Source organism: Stegostoma tigrinum, unplaced genomic scaffold, assembly GCF_030684315.1.
Source record: "Stegostoma tigrinum isolate sSteTig4 unplaced genomic scaffold, sSteTig4.hap1 scaffold_73, whole genome shotgun sequence".
Classification (NCBI taxonomy): domain Eukaryota; kingdom Metazoa; phylum Chordata; class Chondrichthyes; order Orectolobiformes; family Stegostomatidae; genus Stegostoma; species Stegostoma tigrinum.
In genome coordinates this window covers 1,399,560-1,416,465 of record NW_026728674.1, presented here as the reverse complement: position 1 = coordinate 1,416,465, position 16,906 = coordinate 1,399,560, and positions in this window count along the sequence as shown.

Sequence of the window (16,906 nt, the reverse complement as noted above, 5' to 3'; positions counted from 1 at the left end):
CCCGCTCTCAGGGCCTGGCCCCCGCAGCTCTGGCGCGCTCACAGGGACTAGACCCCGCAGCCCTGGCCCGCTCACAGGGACTAGCCCCCGCAGCCCTGGCCCGCTCACAGGGACTGGCCCCCGCAGCCCTGACCCGCTCTCAGGGCCTGGCCCCCGCAGCCCTGACCCGCTCTCAGGGCCTGGCCCCCGCAGCCCTGACCCGCTCTCAGGGCCTGGCCCCCGCAGCCCTGACCCGCTCACAGGGCCTGGCCCCCGCAGCCCTGACCCGCTCACTGGGCCTGGCCCCCGCAGCCCTGACCCGCTCACAGGGCCTGGCCCCCGCAGCCCTGACCCGCTCATAGGGCCTGGCCCCCGCAGCCCTCCCCCGCTCACAGGGACTGGCCCCCGCAGCCCTGACCCGCTCACAGGGACTGGCCCCCGCAGCCCTGACCCGCTCACAGGGACTGGCCCCCGCAGCCCTGACCCGCTCTCAGGGCCTGGCCCCCGCAGCCCTGGCCCGCTCTCAGGGCCTGGCCCCCGCAGCCCTGACCCGCTCACAGGGCCTGGCCCCCGCAGCCCTGACCCGCTCACTGGGCCTGGCCCCCGCAGCCCTGACCCGCTCACAGGGCCTGGCCCCCGCAGCCCTGACCCGCTCTCAGGGCCTGGCCCCCGCAGCTCTGGCACGCTCACAGGGACTAGACCCCGCAGCCCTGGCCCGCTCACAGGGACAAGCCCCCGCAGCCCTGGCCCGCTCACAGGGACTGGCCCCCGCAGCCCTGACCCGCTCTCAGGGCCTGGCCCCCGCAGCCCTGACCCGCTCTCAGGGCCTGGCCCCCGCAGCCCTGACCCGCTCTCAGGGCCTGGCCCCCGCAGCCCTGACCCGCTCTCAGGGCCTGGCCCCCGCAGCCCTGACCCGCTCACAGGGCCTGGCCCCCGCAGCCCTGACCCGCTCACTGGGCCTGGCCCCCGCAGCCCTGACCCGCTCATAGGGCCTGGCCCCCGCAGCCCTCCCCGGCTCACAGGGACTGGCCCCCTCAGCCCTGACCCGCTCATAGGGCCTGGCCCCCGCAGCCCTCCCCCGCTCACAGGGACTGGCCCCCTCAGCCCTGACCCGCTCACAGGGACTGGCCCCCGCAGCCCTGACCCCCTGACAGCTATTTGCCACCGCAGCCCTGGCCCGCTGACAGGGACTGGCCCCCGCAGCCCTGGCCCGCTCGCAGGGCCTGGCTCCCGCAGCCCTGACCCGCTCTCAGGGCCTGGCCCCCGCAGCCCTGACCCGCTCACAGGGACTGGCCCCCCGCAGCCCTGACCCGCTCACAGGGACTGGCCCCCGCAGCCCTGACCCGCTCACAGGGACTGGCCCCCGCAGCCCTGACCCGCTCACAGGGACTGGCCCCCGCAGCCCTCACACGCTCACAGGGACTGGCCCCCGCAGCCCTGACCCGCTCACAGGGACTGGCCCCCGCAGCCCTCACACGCTCACAGGGACTGGCCCCCGCAGCCCTGGCCCGCTCACAGGGACTGGCCCCCGCAGCCCTGGCCCGCTCACTGGGCCTGGCCCCCGCAGCCCTGACCCGCTCACAGGGCCTGGCCCCCGCAGCCCTGACCCGCTGTCAGGGCCTGGCCCCCGCAGCCCTGACCCGCTCTCAGGGCCTGGCCCCCGCAGCCCTTGCCCGCTCACAGGGACTAGCCCCCGCAGCCCTGGCCCGCTCACAGGGACTGGCCCCCGCAGCCCTGACCCGCTCTCAGGGCCTGGCCCCCGCAGCCCTGACCCGCTCTCAGGGCCTGGCCCCCGCAGCCCTGACCCGCTCTCAGGGCCTGGCCCCCGCAGCCCTGACCCGCTCACAGGGCCTGGCCCCCGCAGCCCTGACCCGCTCACTGGGCCTGGCCCCCGCAGCCCTGACCCGCTGACAGGGCCTGGCCCCCGCAGCCCTGACCCGCTCACAGGGCCTGGCCCCCGCAGCCCTCCCCCGCTCACAGGGACTGGCCCCCGCAGCCCTGACCCGCTCACAGGGACTGGCCCCCGCAGCCCTGACCCGCTCACAGGGTCTGGCCCCCGCAGCCCTGACCCGCTCACAGGGCCTGGCCCCCGCAGCCCTCCCCCGCTCACAGGGACTGGCCCCCGCAGCCCTGACCCGCTCACAGGGACTGGCCCCCGCAGCCCTGACCCGCTCACAGGGACTGGCCCCCGCAGCCCTGACCCGCCCACAGCTCTTTGCCACCGCAGCCCTGACCCGCTCACAGGGACTGGCCCCCTCAGCCATGACCCGATCACAGGCACTGTACCCCGCAGCCCTGTCCCGCTGACATGGACTGGCCCCCGCAGCCCTGACCCCCTGACAGCTATTTGCCACCGCAGCCCTGGCCCGCTCACAGGGACTGACCCCCGCAGCCCTGGCCCGCTCACAGGGACTAGCCCCCGCAGCCCTGGCCCGCTCACAGGGACTGGCCCCCGCAGCCCTGACCCGCTCACAGGGATTGGCCCCCGCAGCCCTGACCCGCTCACAGGGACTGGCCCCCGCAGCCCTGACCCGCTCACAGGGACTGGCCCCCGCAGCCCTGACCCGCTCACAGGGACTGGCCCCCGCAGCCCTGACCCGCTCACAGGGACTGGCCCCCGCAGCCCTCACACGCTCACAGGGACTGGCCCCCGCAGCCCTGACCCGCTCACAGCTATTTGCCACCGCAGCCATGACCCGATCACAGGCACTGTCCCACGCAGCCCTGTCCCGCTGACATGGACTGACCCCCGCAGCCCTGACCACCTGACAGCTATTTGCCCCCGCAGCCCTCGCCCGCTCACAGGGCCTGGCCCCCGCAGCCCTGACCCGCTCGCAGGGCCTGGCTCCCGCAGCCCTGACCCGCTCTCAGGGCCTGGCCCCCGCAGCCCTGACCCGCTCTCAGGGCCTGGGCCCCGCAGCCCTGACCCGCTCACAGGGCCTGGCCCCCGCAGACCTGACCCGCTCACAGGGCCTGGCCCCCGCAGCCCTGACCCGCTCACAGGGCCTGGCCCCCGCAGCCCTGACCCGCTCACAGGGCCTGGCCCCCGCAGCCCTGACCCGCTGACAGGGACAGGCCCCCGCAGCCCTGACCCGCTCGCGGGGCCTGGCCCCCGCAGCCCTAACCCGCTCACAGGGACTGGCCCCCGCAGCCCTGACCCGCTCACAGGGACTGGCCCCCGCAGCCCTGACCCGCTCACAGGGACTGGCCCCCGCAGCCCTGACCCGCTCACAGGGAATGGCCCCCGCAGCCCTGACCCGCTCACAGGGACTGGCCCCCGCAGCCCTGACCCGCTCTCAGGGCCTGGCCCCCGCAGCCCTGGCCCGCTCTCAGGGCCTGGCCCCCGCAGCCCTGACCCGCTCACAGGGCCTGGCCCCCGCAGTCCTGACCCGCTCACTGGGCCTGGCCCCCGCAGCCCTGACCCGCTCACAGGGCCTGGCCCCCGCAGCCCTGACCCGCTCTCAGGGCCTGGCCCCCGCAGCTCTGGCGCGCTCACAGGGACTAGACCCCGCAGCCCTGGCCCGCTCACAGGGACTAGCCCCCGCAGCCCTGGCCCGCTCACAGGGACTGGCCCCCGCAGCCCTGACCCGCTCTCAGGGCCTGGCCCCCGCAGCCCTGACCCGCTCTCAGGGCCTGGCCCCCGCAGCCCTGACCCGCTCTCAGGGCCTGGCCCCCGCAGCCCTGACCCGCTCACAGGGCCTGGCCCCCGCAGCCCTGACCCGCTCACTGGGCCTGGCCCCCGCAGCCCTGACCCGCTCACAGGGCCTGGCCCCCGCAGCCCTGACCCGCTCATAGGGCCTGGCCCCCGCAGCCCTCCCCCGCTCACAGGGACTGGCCCCCGCAGCCCTGACCCGCTCACAGGGACTGGCCCCCGCAGCCCTGACCCGCTCACAGGGACTGGCCCCCGCAGCCCTGACCCGCTCTCAGGGCCTGGCCCCCGCAGCCCTGGCCCGCTCTCAGGGCCTGGCCCCCGCAGCCCTGACCCGCTCACAGGGCCTGGCCCCCGCAGCCCTGACCCGCTCACTGGGCCTGGCCCCCGCAGCCCTGACCCGCTCACAGGGCCTGGCCCCCGCAGCCCTGACCCGCTCTCAGGGCCTGGCCCCCGCAGCTCTGGCACGCTCACAGGGACTAGACCCCGCAGCCCTGGCCCGCTCACAGGGACAAGCCCCCGCAGCCCTGGCCCGCTCACAGGGACTGGCCCCCGCAGCCCTGACCCGCTCTCAGGGCCTGGCCCCCGCAGCCCTGACCCGCTCTCAGGGCCTGGCCCCCGCAGCCCTGACCCGCTCTCAGGGCCTGGCCCCCGCAGCCCTGACCCGCTCTCAGGGCCTGGCCCCCGCAGCCCTGACCCGCTCACAGGGCCTGGCCCCCGCAGCCCTGACCCGCTCACTGGGCCTGGCCCCCGCAGCCCTGACCCGCTCATAGGGCCTGGCCCCCGCAGCCCTCCCCGGCTCACAGGGACTGGCCCCCTCAGCCCTGACCCGCTCATAGGGCCTGGCCCCCGCAGCCCTCCCCCGCTCACAGGGACTGGCCCCCTCAGCCCTGACCCGCTCACAGGGACTGGCCCCCGCAGCCCTGACCCCCTGACAGCTATTTGCCACCGCAGCCCTGGCCCGCTGACAGGGACTGGCCCCCGCAGCCCTGGCCCGCTCGCAGGGCCTGGCTCCCGCAGCCCTGACCCGCTCTCAGGGCCTGGCCCCCGCAGCCCTGACCCGCTCACAGGGACTGGCCCCCCGCAGCCCTGACCCGCTCACAGGGACTGGCCCCCGCAGCCCTGACCCGCTCACAGGGACTGGCCCCCGCAGCCCTGACCCGCTCACAGGGACTGGCCCCCGCAGCCCTCACACGCTCACAGGGACTGGCCCCCGCAGCCCTGACCCGCTCACAGGGACTGGCCCCCGCAGCCCTCACACGCTCACAGGGACTGGCCCCCGCAGCCCTGGCCCGCTCACAGGGACTGGCCCCCGCAGCCCTGGCCCGCTCACTGGGCCTGGCCCCCGCAGCCCTGACCCGCTCACAGGGCCTGGCCCCCGCAGCCCTGACCCGCTGTCAGGGCCTGGCCCCCGCAGCCCTGACCCGCTCTCAGGGCCTGGCCCCCGCAGCCCTTGCCCGCTCACAGGGACTAGCCCCCGCAGCCCTGGCCCGCTCACAGGGACTGGCCCCCGCAGCCCTGACCCGCTCTCAGGGCCTGGCCCCCGCAGCCCTGACCCGCTCTCAGGGCCTGGCCCCCGCAGCCCTGACCCGCTCTCAGGGCCTGGCCCCCGCAGCCCTGACCCGCTCACAGGGCCTGGCCCCCGCAGCCCTGACCCGCTCACTGGGCCTGGCCCCCGCAGCCCTGACCCGCTGACAGGGCCTGGCCCCCGCAGCCCTGACCCGCTCACAGGGCCTGGCCCCCGCAGCCCTCCCCCGCTCACAGGGACTGGCCCCCGCAGCCCTGACCCGCTCACAGGGACTGGCCCCCGCAGCCCTGACCCGCTCACAGGGACTGGCCCCCGCAGCCCTGACCCGCTCACAGCTCTTTGCCACCGCAGCCCTCACCCGCTCACAGGGACTGGCCCCCTCAGCCATGACCCGATCACAGGCACTGTACCCCGCAGCCCTGTCCCGCTGACATGGACTGGCCCCCGCAGCCCTGACCCCCTGACAGCTATTTGCCACCGCAGCCCTGGCCCGCTCACAGGGACTGGCCCCCGCAGCCCTGGCCCGCACACAGGGACTAGCCCCCGCAGCCCTGGCCCGCTCACAGGGACAGGCCCCCGCAGCCCTGACCCGCTCTCAGGGCCTGGCCCCCGCAGCCCTGACCCGCTCTCAGGGCCTGGCCCCCGCAGCCCTGACCCGCTCACAGGGCCTGGCCCCCGCAGCCCTGACCCGCTCACAGGGCCTGGCCCCCGCAGCCCTGACCCGCTCTCAGGGCCTGGCCCCCGCAGCCCTGACCCGCTCTCAGGGCCTGGCCCCCGCAGCCCTGGCCCGCTCACAGGGACTAGCCCCTGCAGCCCTGGCCCGCTCACAGGGACTAGCCCCCGCAGCCCTGGCCCGCTCACAGGGACTGGCCCCCGCAGCCCTGACCCGCTCTCAGGGCCTGGCCCCCGCAGACCTGACCCGCTCTCAGGGCCTGGCCCCCGCAGCCCTGACCCGCTGTCAGGGCCTGGCCCCCACAGCCCTGACCCGCTCACAGGGCCTGGCCCCCGCAGCCCTGACCCGCTCACTGGGCCTGGCCCCCGCAGCCCTGACCCGCTCACAGGGACTGGCCCCCGCAGCCCAGACCCGCTCACAGGGCCTGGCCCCCGCAGCCCTCCCCCGCTCACAGGGACTGGCCCCCGCAGCCCTGACCCGCTCACAGGGACTGGCCCCCGCAGCCCTGACCCGCTCACAGGGACTGGCCCCCGCAGCCCTGACCCGCTCACAGGGACTGGCCCCCGCAGCCCTGACCCGCTCACAGGGACTGGCCCCCGCAGCCCTCACACGCTCACAGGGACTGGCCCCCGCAGCCCTGACCCGCTCACAGGGACTGGCCCCCGCAGCCCTGACCCGCTCACAGGGACTGGCCCCCGCAGCCCTGACCCGCTCACAGGGACTGGCCCCCGCAGCCCTCACACGCTCACAGGGACTGGCCCCCGCAGCCCTGACCCGCTCACAGCTATTTGCCACCGCAGCCATGACCCGATCACAGGCACTGTCCCACGCAGCCCTGTCCCGCTGACATGGACAGGCCCCCGCAGCCCTGACCACCTGACAGCTATTTGCCACCGCAGCCCTCGCCCGCTCACAGGGACTGGCCCCCGCAGCCCTGACCCGCTCACAGGGACTGGCCCCCGCTGCCCTGACCTGCTCACAGCTCTTTGCCACCGCAGCCCTGACCCGCTCACAGGGACTGGCCCCCTCAGCCATGACCCGATCACAGGCGCTGTACCCCGCAGCCCTGTCCCCCTGACAGCTATTTGCCACCGCAGCCATGACCCGATCACAGGGACTGGCCCCCGCAGCCCTGGCCCGCTCACAGGGACTGGCCCCCGCAGCCCTGGGCCGCTCACAGGGACTGGCCCCCGCAGCCCTGGCCCGCTCACAGGGACTGGCCCCCGCAGCCCTGGCCCGCTCACAGGGACTGGCCCCCGCAGCCCTGGCCCGCTCACAGGGACTGGCCCCCGCAGCCCTGGCCCGCTCACAGGGGCTGGCCCCCCGCAGCCCTGACCCGCTCACAGGGCCTGGCCCCCGCAGCCCTGACCCGCTCACTGGGCCTGGCCCCCGCAGCCCTGACCCGCTCACAGGGCCTCGCTCCCGCAGCCCTGACCCGCTCACAGGGCCTGGCCCCCGCAGCCCTCCCCCGCTCACAGGGACTGGCCCCCGCAGCCCTGACCCGCTCACAGGGACTGGCCCCCGCAGCCCTGACCCGCTCACAGGGACTGGCCCCCGCAGCCCTGACCCGCTCACAGGGACTGGCCCCCGCAGCCCTGACCCGCTCACAGGGACTGGCCCCCGCAGCCCTCACACGCTCACAGGGACTGGCCCCCGCAGCCCTCACACGCTCACAGGGACTGGCCCCCGCAGCCCTGACCCGCTCACAGGGACTGGCCCCCGCAGCCCTGACCCGCTCACAGGGACTGGCCCCCGCAGCCCTGACCCGCTCACAGGGCCTGGCCCCCGCAGCCCTGACCTGCTCACAGGGCCTGGCCCCCGCAGCCCTGACCCGCTCACAGGGACTGGCCCCCGCAGCCCTCACACGCTCACAGGGACTGGCCCCCGCAGCCCTGACCCGCTCACAGCTATTTGCCACCGCAGCCATGACCCGATCACAGGCACTGTCCCACGCAGCCCTGTCCCGCTGACATGGACAGGCCCCCGCAGCCCTGACCACCTGACAGCTATTTGCCACCGCAGCCCTCGCCCGCTCACAGGGACTGGCCCCCGCAGCCCTGACCCGCTCACAGCTATTTGCCACCGCAGCCATGACCCGATCACAGGCACTGTCCCACGCAGCCCTGTCCCGCTGACATGGACAGGCCCCCGCAGCCCTGACCACCTGACAGCTATTTGCCACCGCAGCCCTCGCCCGCTCACAGGGACTGGCCCCCGCAGCCCTGACCCGCTCACAGGGACTGGCCCCCGCAGCCCTGACCTGCTCACAGCTCTTTGCCACCGCAGCCCTGACCCGCTCACAGGGCCTGGCCCCCGCAGCCCTCACCCGCTCACAGGGACTGGCCCCCGCAGCCCTGACCCGCTCACAGGGACTGGCCCCCGCAGCCCTGACCCGCTCACAGGGACTGGCCCCCGCATCCCTGACCCGCTCACAGGGACTGGCCCCCGCAGCCCTGACCCGCTCACAGGGACTGGCCCCCGCCGCCCTGACCCGCTCACAGCTCTTTGCCACCGCAGCCCTGACCCGCTCACAGGGACTGGCCCCCTCAGCCATGACCCGATCACAGGCACTGTACCCCGCAGCCCTGTCCCGCTGACATGGACTGGCCCCCGCAGCCCTGAACCCCTGACAGCTATTTTCCACCGCAGCCCTGGCCCGCTCACAGGGACTGGCCCCCGCAGCCCTGGCCCGCTCACAGGGACTAGCCCCCGCAGCCCTGGCCCGCTCACAGGGACTGGCCCCCGCAGCCCTGGCCCGCTCACACGGACTGGTCCCCGCAGCCCTGGCCCGCTCACAGGGACTGGCACCCGCAGCCCTGGCCCGTTCACAGGGACTGGCCCCCGCAGCCCTGGCCCGCTCAGAGGGACTTGCCCCCGCAGCCCTGGGCCGCTCACAGGGACTGGCCCCCGCAGCCCTGGCCCGCTCACAGGGACTGGCCCCCGCAGCCCTGGCCCGCTCACAGGGACTGGCCCCCGCAGCCCTGGCCCGCTCGCAGGGACTGGCCCCCGCAGCCCTTCCCGCTCGCAGGTCCTGGCCCCCGCAGCCCTGACCCGCTCGCAGGGCCTGGCCCCCGCAGCCCTGACCCGCTCGCAGGGCCTGGCTCCCGCAGCCCTGACCCGCTCGCAGGGCCTGGCTCCCGCAGCCCTGACCCGCTCTCAGGGCCTGGCCCCCGCAGCCCTGACCCGCTCACAGTGACTGGCCCCCCGCAGCCCTGACCCGCTCACAGGGACTGGCCCCCGCAGCCCTGAACCGCTCACAGGGACTGGCCCCCGCAGCCCTGACCCGCTCACAGGGAATGGCCCCCGCAGCCCTGACCCGCTCACAGGGACTGGCCCCCGCAGCCCTGACCCGCTCACAGGGACTGGCCCCCGCAGCCCTGACCCGCTCACAGGGACTGGCCCCCGCAGCCCTGACCCGCTCTCAGGGACTGGCCCCCGCAGCCCTGACCCGCTCTCAGGGCCTGGCCCCCGCAGCCCTGACTCGCTCTCAGGGCCTGGCCCCCGCAGCCCTGACCCGCTAACAGGGCCTGGCCCCCGCAGCCCTGACCCGCTCACTGGGCCTGGCCCCCGCAGCCCTGACCCGCTCACAGGGCCTGGCCCCCGCAGCCCTGACCCGCTCACAGGGCCCGTCCCCCGCAGCCCTGACCCGCTCACAGGGACTGGCCCCCGCAGCCCTGACCCGCTCACAGGGACTGGCCCCCGCAGCCCTGACCCGCTCACAGGGACTGGCCCCCGCAGCCCTGACCCGCTCACAGGGACTGGCCCCCGCAGCCCTGACCCGCTCACAGGGACTGGCCCCCGCAGCCCTGACCCGCTCACAGGGACTGGCCCCCGCAGCCCTGACCCGCTCACAGGGACTGGCCCCCGCAGCCCTCACACGCTCACAGGGACTGGCCCCCGCAGCCCTGCCCGCTCACAGGGACTGGCCCCCGCAGCCCTGACCCGCTCACAGGGACTGGCCCCCGCAGCCCTGACCCGCTCACAGGGACTGGCCCCCGCCGCCCTGACCCGCTCACAGCTCTTTGCCACCGCAGCCCTGACCCGCTCACAGGGACTGGCCCCCTCAGCCATGACCCGATCACAGGCACTGTACCCCGCAGCCCTGTACCGCTGACATGGACTGGCCCCCGCAGCCCTGAACCCCTGACAGCTATTTTCCACCGCAGCCCTGGCCCGCTCACAGGGACTGGCCCCCGCAGCCCTGGCCCGCTCACAGGGACTAGCCCCCGCAGCCCTGGCCCGCTCACAGGGACTGGCCCCCGCAGCCCTGGCCCGCTCACAGGGACTGGTCCCCGCAGCCCTGGCCCGCTCACAGGGACTGGCCCCCGCAGCCCTGGCCCGTTCACAGGGACTGGCCCCCGCAGCCCTGGCCCGCTCACAGGGACTTGCCCCCGCAGCCCTGGGCCGCTCACAGGGACTGGCCCCCGCAGCCCTGGCCCGCTCACAGGGACTGGCCCCCGCAGCCCTGGCCCGCTCACAGGGACTGGCCCCCGCAGCCCTGGCCCGCTCGCAGGGACTGGCCCCCGCATCCCTTCCCGCTCGCAGGTCCTGGCCCCCGCAGCCCTGACCCGCTCGCAGGGCCTGGCCCCCGCAGCCCTGACCCGCTCGCAGGGCCTGGCTCCCGCAGCCCTGACCCGCTCGCAGGGCCTGGCTCCCGCAGCCCTGACCCGCTCTCAGGGCCTGGCCCCCGCAGCCCTGACCCGCTCGCAGTGACTGGCCCCCCGCAGCCCTGACCCGCTCACAGGGACTGGCCCCCGCAGCCCTGACCCGCTCACAGGGACTGGCCCCCGCAGCCCTGACCCGCTCACAGGGAATGGCCCCCGCAGCCCTGACCCGCTCACAGGGACTGGCCCCCGCAGCCCTGACCCGCTCACAGGGACTGTCCCCCGCAGCCCTGACCCGCTCACAGGGACTGGCCCCCGCAGCCCTGACCCGCTCTCAGGGCCTGGCCCCCGCAGCCCTGACCCGCTCTCAGGGCCTGGCCCCCGCAGCCCTGACTCGCTCTCAGGGCCTGGCCCCCGCAGCCCTGACCCGCTAACAGGGCCTGGCCCCCGCAGCCCTGACCCGCTCACTGGGCCTGGCCCCCGCAGCCCTGACCCGCTCACAGGGCCTGGCCCCCGCTGCCCTGACCCGCTCACAGGGCCCGTCCCCCGCAGCCCTGACCCGCTCACAGGGACGGGCCCCCGCAGCCCTGACCCGCTCACAGGGACTGGCCCCCGCAGCCCTGACCCGCTCACAGGGACTGGTCCCCGCAGCCCTCACACGCTCACAGGGACTGGCCCCCTCAGCCATGACCCGATCACAGGCACTGTACCCCGCAGCCCTGTCCCGCTGACATGGACTGGCCCCCGCAGCCCTGACCCCCTGACAGCTATTTGCCACCGCAGCCCTGGCCCGCTCACAGGGACTGGCCCCCGCAGCCCTGGCCCGCTCACAGGGACTGGCCCCCGCTGCCCTGGCCCGCTCACAGGGACTGGCCCCCGCAGCCCTGGCCCGCTCACAGGGACTGGCCCCCGCAGCCCTTGGCCGCTCTCAGGGACTGGCCCCCGCAGCCCTGGCCCGCTCACAGGGACTGGCCCCCGCAGCCCTGGCCCGCACACAGGGACTGGCCCCCGCAGCCCTGGCCCGCTCGCAGGGACTGGCCCCCGCAGCCCTTCCCGCTCGCAGGTCCTGGCCCCCGCAGCCCTGACCCGCTCGCAGGGACTGGCCCCCGCAGCCCTGACCCGCTCGCAGGGCCTGGCTCCGGCAGCCCTGACCCGCTCGCAGGGCCTGGCTCCCGCAGCCCTGACCCGCTCTCAGGGCCTGGCCCCCGCAGCCCTGACCCGCTCACAGGGACTGGCCCCCCGCAGCCCTGACCCGCTCACAGGGACTGGCCCCCGCAGCCCTGACCCGCTCACAGGGACTGGCCCCCGCAGCCCTGACCCGCTCACAGGGAATGGCCCCCGCAGCCCTGACCCGCTCACAGGGACTCGCCCCCGCAGCCCTGACCCGCTCACAGGGACTGGCCCCCGCACCCCTGACCCGCTCACAGGGACTGGCCCCCGTAGCCCTGACCCGCTCTCAGGGCCTGGCCCCCGCAGCCCTGACCCGCTCTCAGGGCCTGGCCCCCGCAGCCCTGACCCGCTCTCAGGGCCTGGCCCCCGCAGCCCTGACCCGCTCACATGGCCTGGCCCCCGCAGCCCTGACCCGCTCACTGGGACTGGCCCCCGCAGCCCTGACCCGCTCACAGGGCCTGGCCACCGCAGGCCTGACCCGCTCACAGGGCCTGGCCCCCGCAGCCCTGACCCGCTCACAGGGACTGGCCCCCGCAGCCCTGACCCGCTCACAGGGACTGGCCCCCGCAGCCCTGACCCGCTCACAGGGACTGGCCCCCGCAGCCCTGACCCGCTCACAGGGACTGGCCCCCGCAGCCCTGACCCGCTCACAGGGACTGGCCCCCGCAGCCCTGACCCGCTCACAGGGACTGGCCCCCCGCAGCCCTGACCCGCTCACAGGGACTGGCCCCCGCAGCCCTCACACGCTCACAGGGACTGGCCCCCGCAGCCCTGGCCCGCTCACAGGGACTGGCCCCCGCAGCCCTGGCCCGCTCACAGGGACTGGCCCCCGCAGCCCTGACCCGCTCACAGGGCCTGGCCACCGCAGGCCTGACCCGCTCACAGGGCCTGGCCCCCCGCAGCCCTGACCCGCTCACAGGGACTGGCCCCCGCAGCCCTGACCCGCTCACAGGGACTGGCCCCCGCAGCCCTGACCCGCTCACAGGGACTGGCCCCCGCAGCCCTGACCCGCTCACAGGGACTGGCCCCCGCAGCCCTGACCCGCTCACAGGGACTGGCCCCCGCAGCCCTGACCCGCTCACAGGGACTGGCCCCCGCAGCCCTGACCCGCTCACAGGGACTGGCCCCCGCAGCCCTCACACGCTCACAGGGACTGGCCCCCGCAGCCCTGACCCGCTCACAGGGACTGGCCCCCGCAGCCCTCACACGCTCACAGGGACAGGCCCCCGCAGCCCTGGCCCGCTCACAGGGACTGGCCCCCGCAGCCCTGGCCCGCTCACAGGGACTGGCCCCCGCAGGCCCTGGCCCGCTCACAGGGACTGGCCCCCGCAGCCCTGGCCCGCTCGCAGGGACTGGCCCCCGCAGCCCTGCCCGCTCGCAGGGCCTGGCCCCCGCAGCCCTGGCCCGCTCGCAGGGACTGGCCCCCGCAGCCCTGCCCGCTCGCAGGGACTGGCCCCCGCAGCCCTGACCCGCTCGCGACGGCCTGGCTCCCCGCATCCCTGACCCGCTCGCAGGGCCTGGCCCCCGCAGCCCTGACCCGCTCGCAACGGCCTGGCTCCCGCAGCCCTGACCCGCTCGCAGGGCCTGGCCCTCGCAGCCCTGGCCCGCTCGCAGGGACTGGCCCCCGCAGCCCTGGCCCGCTCGCAGGGACTGTCCCCCGCAGCCCTGCCCGCTCGCAGGGCCTGGCCCCCGCAGCCCTGGCCCGCTCGCAGGGACTGGCCCCCGCAGCCCTGCCCGCTCGCAGGGACTGGCCCCCGCAGCCCTGACCCGCTCGCACGGCCTGGCTCCCGCATCCCTGACCCGCTCGCAGGGCCTGGCCCCCGCAGCCCTGACCCGCTCGCACGGCCTGGCTCCCGCAGCCCTGACCCGCTCGCAGGGCCTGGCCCCTCGCAGCCCTGACCCGCTCGCAGGGCCTGGCCCTCGCAGCCCTGACCCGCTCGCAGGGCCTGGCCCCCGCAGCCATGATCCGCTCACTGGGCCTGGCCCCCGCAGCCCTTACCCGCTCACAGGGCCTGGCCCCCGCAGCTCTGACCCGCTCTCAGGGCCTGGCCCCCGCAGCCCTGGCCCGCTCACAGGGACTAGCCCCCGCAGCCCTGGCCCGCTCACAGGGACTAGCCCCCGCAGCCCTGGCCCGCTCACAGGGACTGGCCCCCGCAGCCCTGACCCGCTCTCAGGGCCTGGCCCCCGCAGCCCTGACCCGCTCTCAGGGCCTGGCCCCCGCAGGCCCTGACCCGCTCACAGGGCCTGGCCCCCGCAGCCCTGACCCGCTCACTGGGCCTGGCCCCCGCAGCCCTGACCCGCTCACAGGGCCTGGCCCCCGCATCCCTGACCCCGCTCACAGGGCCTGGCCCCCGCAGCCCTCCCCCGCTCACAGGGACTGGCCCCCGCAGCCCTGACCCGCTCACAGGCACTGGCCCCCGCAGCCCTGACCCGCTCACAGGGACTGGCCCCCGCAGCCATGACCCGCTCACAGCTCTTTGCCACCGCAGCCCTGACCCGCTCACAGGGACTGGCCCCCGCAGCCCTGGCCCGCTCACAGGGACTAGCCCCCGCAGCCCTGGCCCCGCTCACAGGGACAGGCCCCCGCAGCCCTGACCCGCTCTCAGGGCCTGGCCCCCGCAGCCCTGACCCGCTCTCAGGGCCTGGCCCCCGCAGCCCTGACCCGCTCTCAGGGCCTGGCCCCCGCAGCCCTGACCCGCTCACAGGGCCTGGCCCCCGCAGCCCTGACCCGCTCTCAGGGCCTGGCCCCCGCAGCCCTGACCCGCTCTCAGGGCCTGGCCCCCGCAGCCCTGGCCCGCTCACAGGGACTAGCCCCCGCAGCCCTGGCCCGCTCACAGGGACTAGCCCCCGCAGCCCTGGCCCGCTCACAGGGACTGGCCCCCGCAGCCCTGACCCGCTCTCAGGGCCTGGCCCCCGCAGACCTGACCCGCTCTCAGGGCCTGGCCCCCGCAGCCCAGACCCGCTGTCAGGGCCTGGCCCCCGCAGCCCTGACCAGCTCACAGGGCCTGGCCCCCGCAGCCCTGACCCGCTCACTGGGCCTGGCCCCCGCAGCCCTGACCCGCTCACAGGGCCTGGCCCCCGCAGCCCTGACCCGCTCACAGGGCCTGGCCCCCGCAGCCCTCCCCCGCTCACAGGGACTGGCCCCCGCAGCCCTGACCCGCTCACAGGGACTGGCCCCCGCAGCCCTGACCCGCTCACAGGGACTGGCCCCCGCAGCCCTGACCCGCTCACAGGGACTGGCCCCCGTCAGCCCTGACCCGCTCACAGGGACTGGCCCCCGCAGCCCTCACACGCCTCACAGGGACTGGCCCCCGCAGCCCTGACCCGCTCACAGGGCCCTGGCCCCCGCAGCCCTGACCCGCTCACAGGGATTGGCCCCCGCAGCCCTGACCCGCTCACAGGGACTGGCCCCCGCAGCCCTCACCCGCTCACAGGGACTGGCCCCCGCAGCCCTGACCCGCTCACAGGGACAGGCCCCGCAGCCCTGACCCGCTCACAGGGACTGGCCCCCGCAGCCCTCACACGCTCACAGGGACTGGCCCCCGCAGCCCTGACCCGCTCACAGCTATTTGCCATCCGCAGCCATGTCCCGATCACAGGCACTGTCCCACGCAGCCCTGTCCCGCTGACATGGACAGGCCCCCGCAGCCCTGACCACCTGACAGCTATTTGCCACCGCAGCCCTCGCCCGCTCACAGGGACTGGCCCCCGCAGCCCTGACCCGCTCACAGGGACTGGCCCCCGCAGCCCTGACCTGCTCACAGCTCTTTGCCACCGCAGCCCTGACCCGCTCACAGGGACTGGCCCCCTCAGCCATGACCCGATCACAGGCGCTGTACCCCGCAGCCCTGTCCCCCTGACAGCTATTTGCCACCGCAGCCATGACCCGATCACAGGGACTGGCCCCCGCAGCCCTGGCCCGCTCACAGGGACTGGCCCCCGCAGCCCTGGCCCGCTCACAGGGACTGGCCCCCGCAGCCCTGGCCCGCTCACAGGGACTGGCCCCCGCAGCCCTGGCCCGCTCACAGGGACTGGCCCCCGCAGCCCTGGCCCGCTCACAGGGACTGGCCCCCGCAGCCCTGACCCGCTCACAGGGCCTGGCCCCCGCAGCCCTGACCCGCTCACTGGGCCTGGCCCCCGCTGCCCTGACCCGCTCACAGGGCCTCGCCCCCGCAGCCCTGACCCGCTCACAGGGCCTGGCCCCCGCAGCCCTCACCCGCTCACAGGGACTGGCCCCCGCAGCCCTGACCCGCTCACAGGGACTGGCCCCCGCAGCCCTGACCCGCTCACAGGGACTGGCCCCCGCAGCCCTGACCCGCTCACAGGGACTGGCCCCCGCAGCCCTGACCCGCTCACAGGGACTGGCCCCCGCAGCCCTGACCCGCTCACAGCTCTTTGCCACCGCAGCCCTGACCCACTCACAGGGACTGGCCCCCTCAGCCATGACCCGATCACAGGCACTGTACCCCGCAGCCCTGTCCCACTGACATGGACTGGCCCCCGCAGCCCTGAACCCCTGACAGCTATTTTCCACCGCAGCCCTGGCCCGCCACAGGGACTGGCCCCCGCAGCCCTGGCCCGCTCACAGGGACTAGCCCCCGCAGCCCTGGCCCGCTCACAGGGACTGGCCCCCGCAGCCCTGGCCCGCTCACAGGGACTGGCCCCCGCAGCCCTGGCCCGCTCACAGGGACTGGCCCCCGCAGCCCTGGCCCGCTCACAGGGACTGGCCCCCGCAGCCCTGACCCGCTCACAGGGACTGGCCCCCGCAGCCCTGACCCGCTCACAGATCTTTGCCACCGCAGCCCTGACCCGCTCACTGGGCCTGGCCCCCGCAGCCCTGACCCGCTCACAGGGCCTGGCCCCCGCAGCCCTGACCCGCACACAGGGCCTGGCCCCGCAGCCCTGGCCCGCTCACAGGGACTAGCCCCCGCAGCCCTGGCCCGCTGACAGGGACTGGCCCCCGCAGCCCTGGCCCGCTCACAGGGACTGGCCCCCGCAGCCCTGGCCCGCTCACAGGGACTGGCCCCCGCATCCCTGACCCGCTCACAGGGACTGGCCCCCGCAGCCCTGACCCGCTCACAGGGACTGGCCCCCGCAGCCCTGACCCGCTCACAGGGACTGGCCCCCGCAGCCCTGACCCGCTCACAGGGACAGGTCCCCGCAGCCCTGACCCGCTCACAGGTACTGGCCCCCGCAGCCCTGACCCGCTCTCAGGGACTGGCCCCCGCAGCCCTGACCCGCTCACAGGGACTGGCCCCCGCAGCCCTCACACGCTCACAGGGACTGGCCCCCGCAGCCCTGAC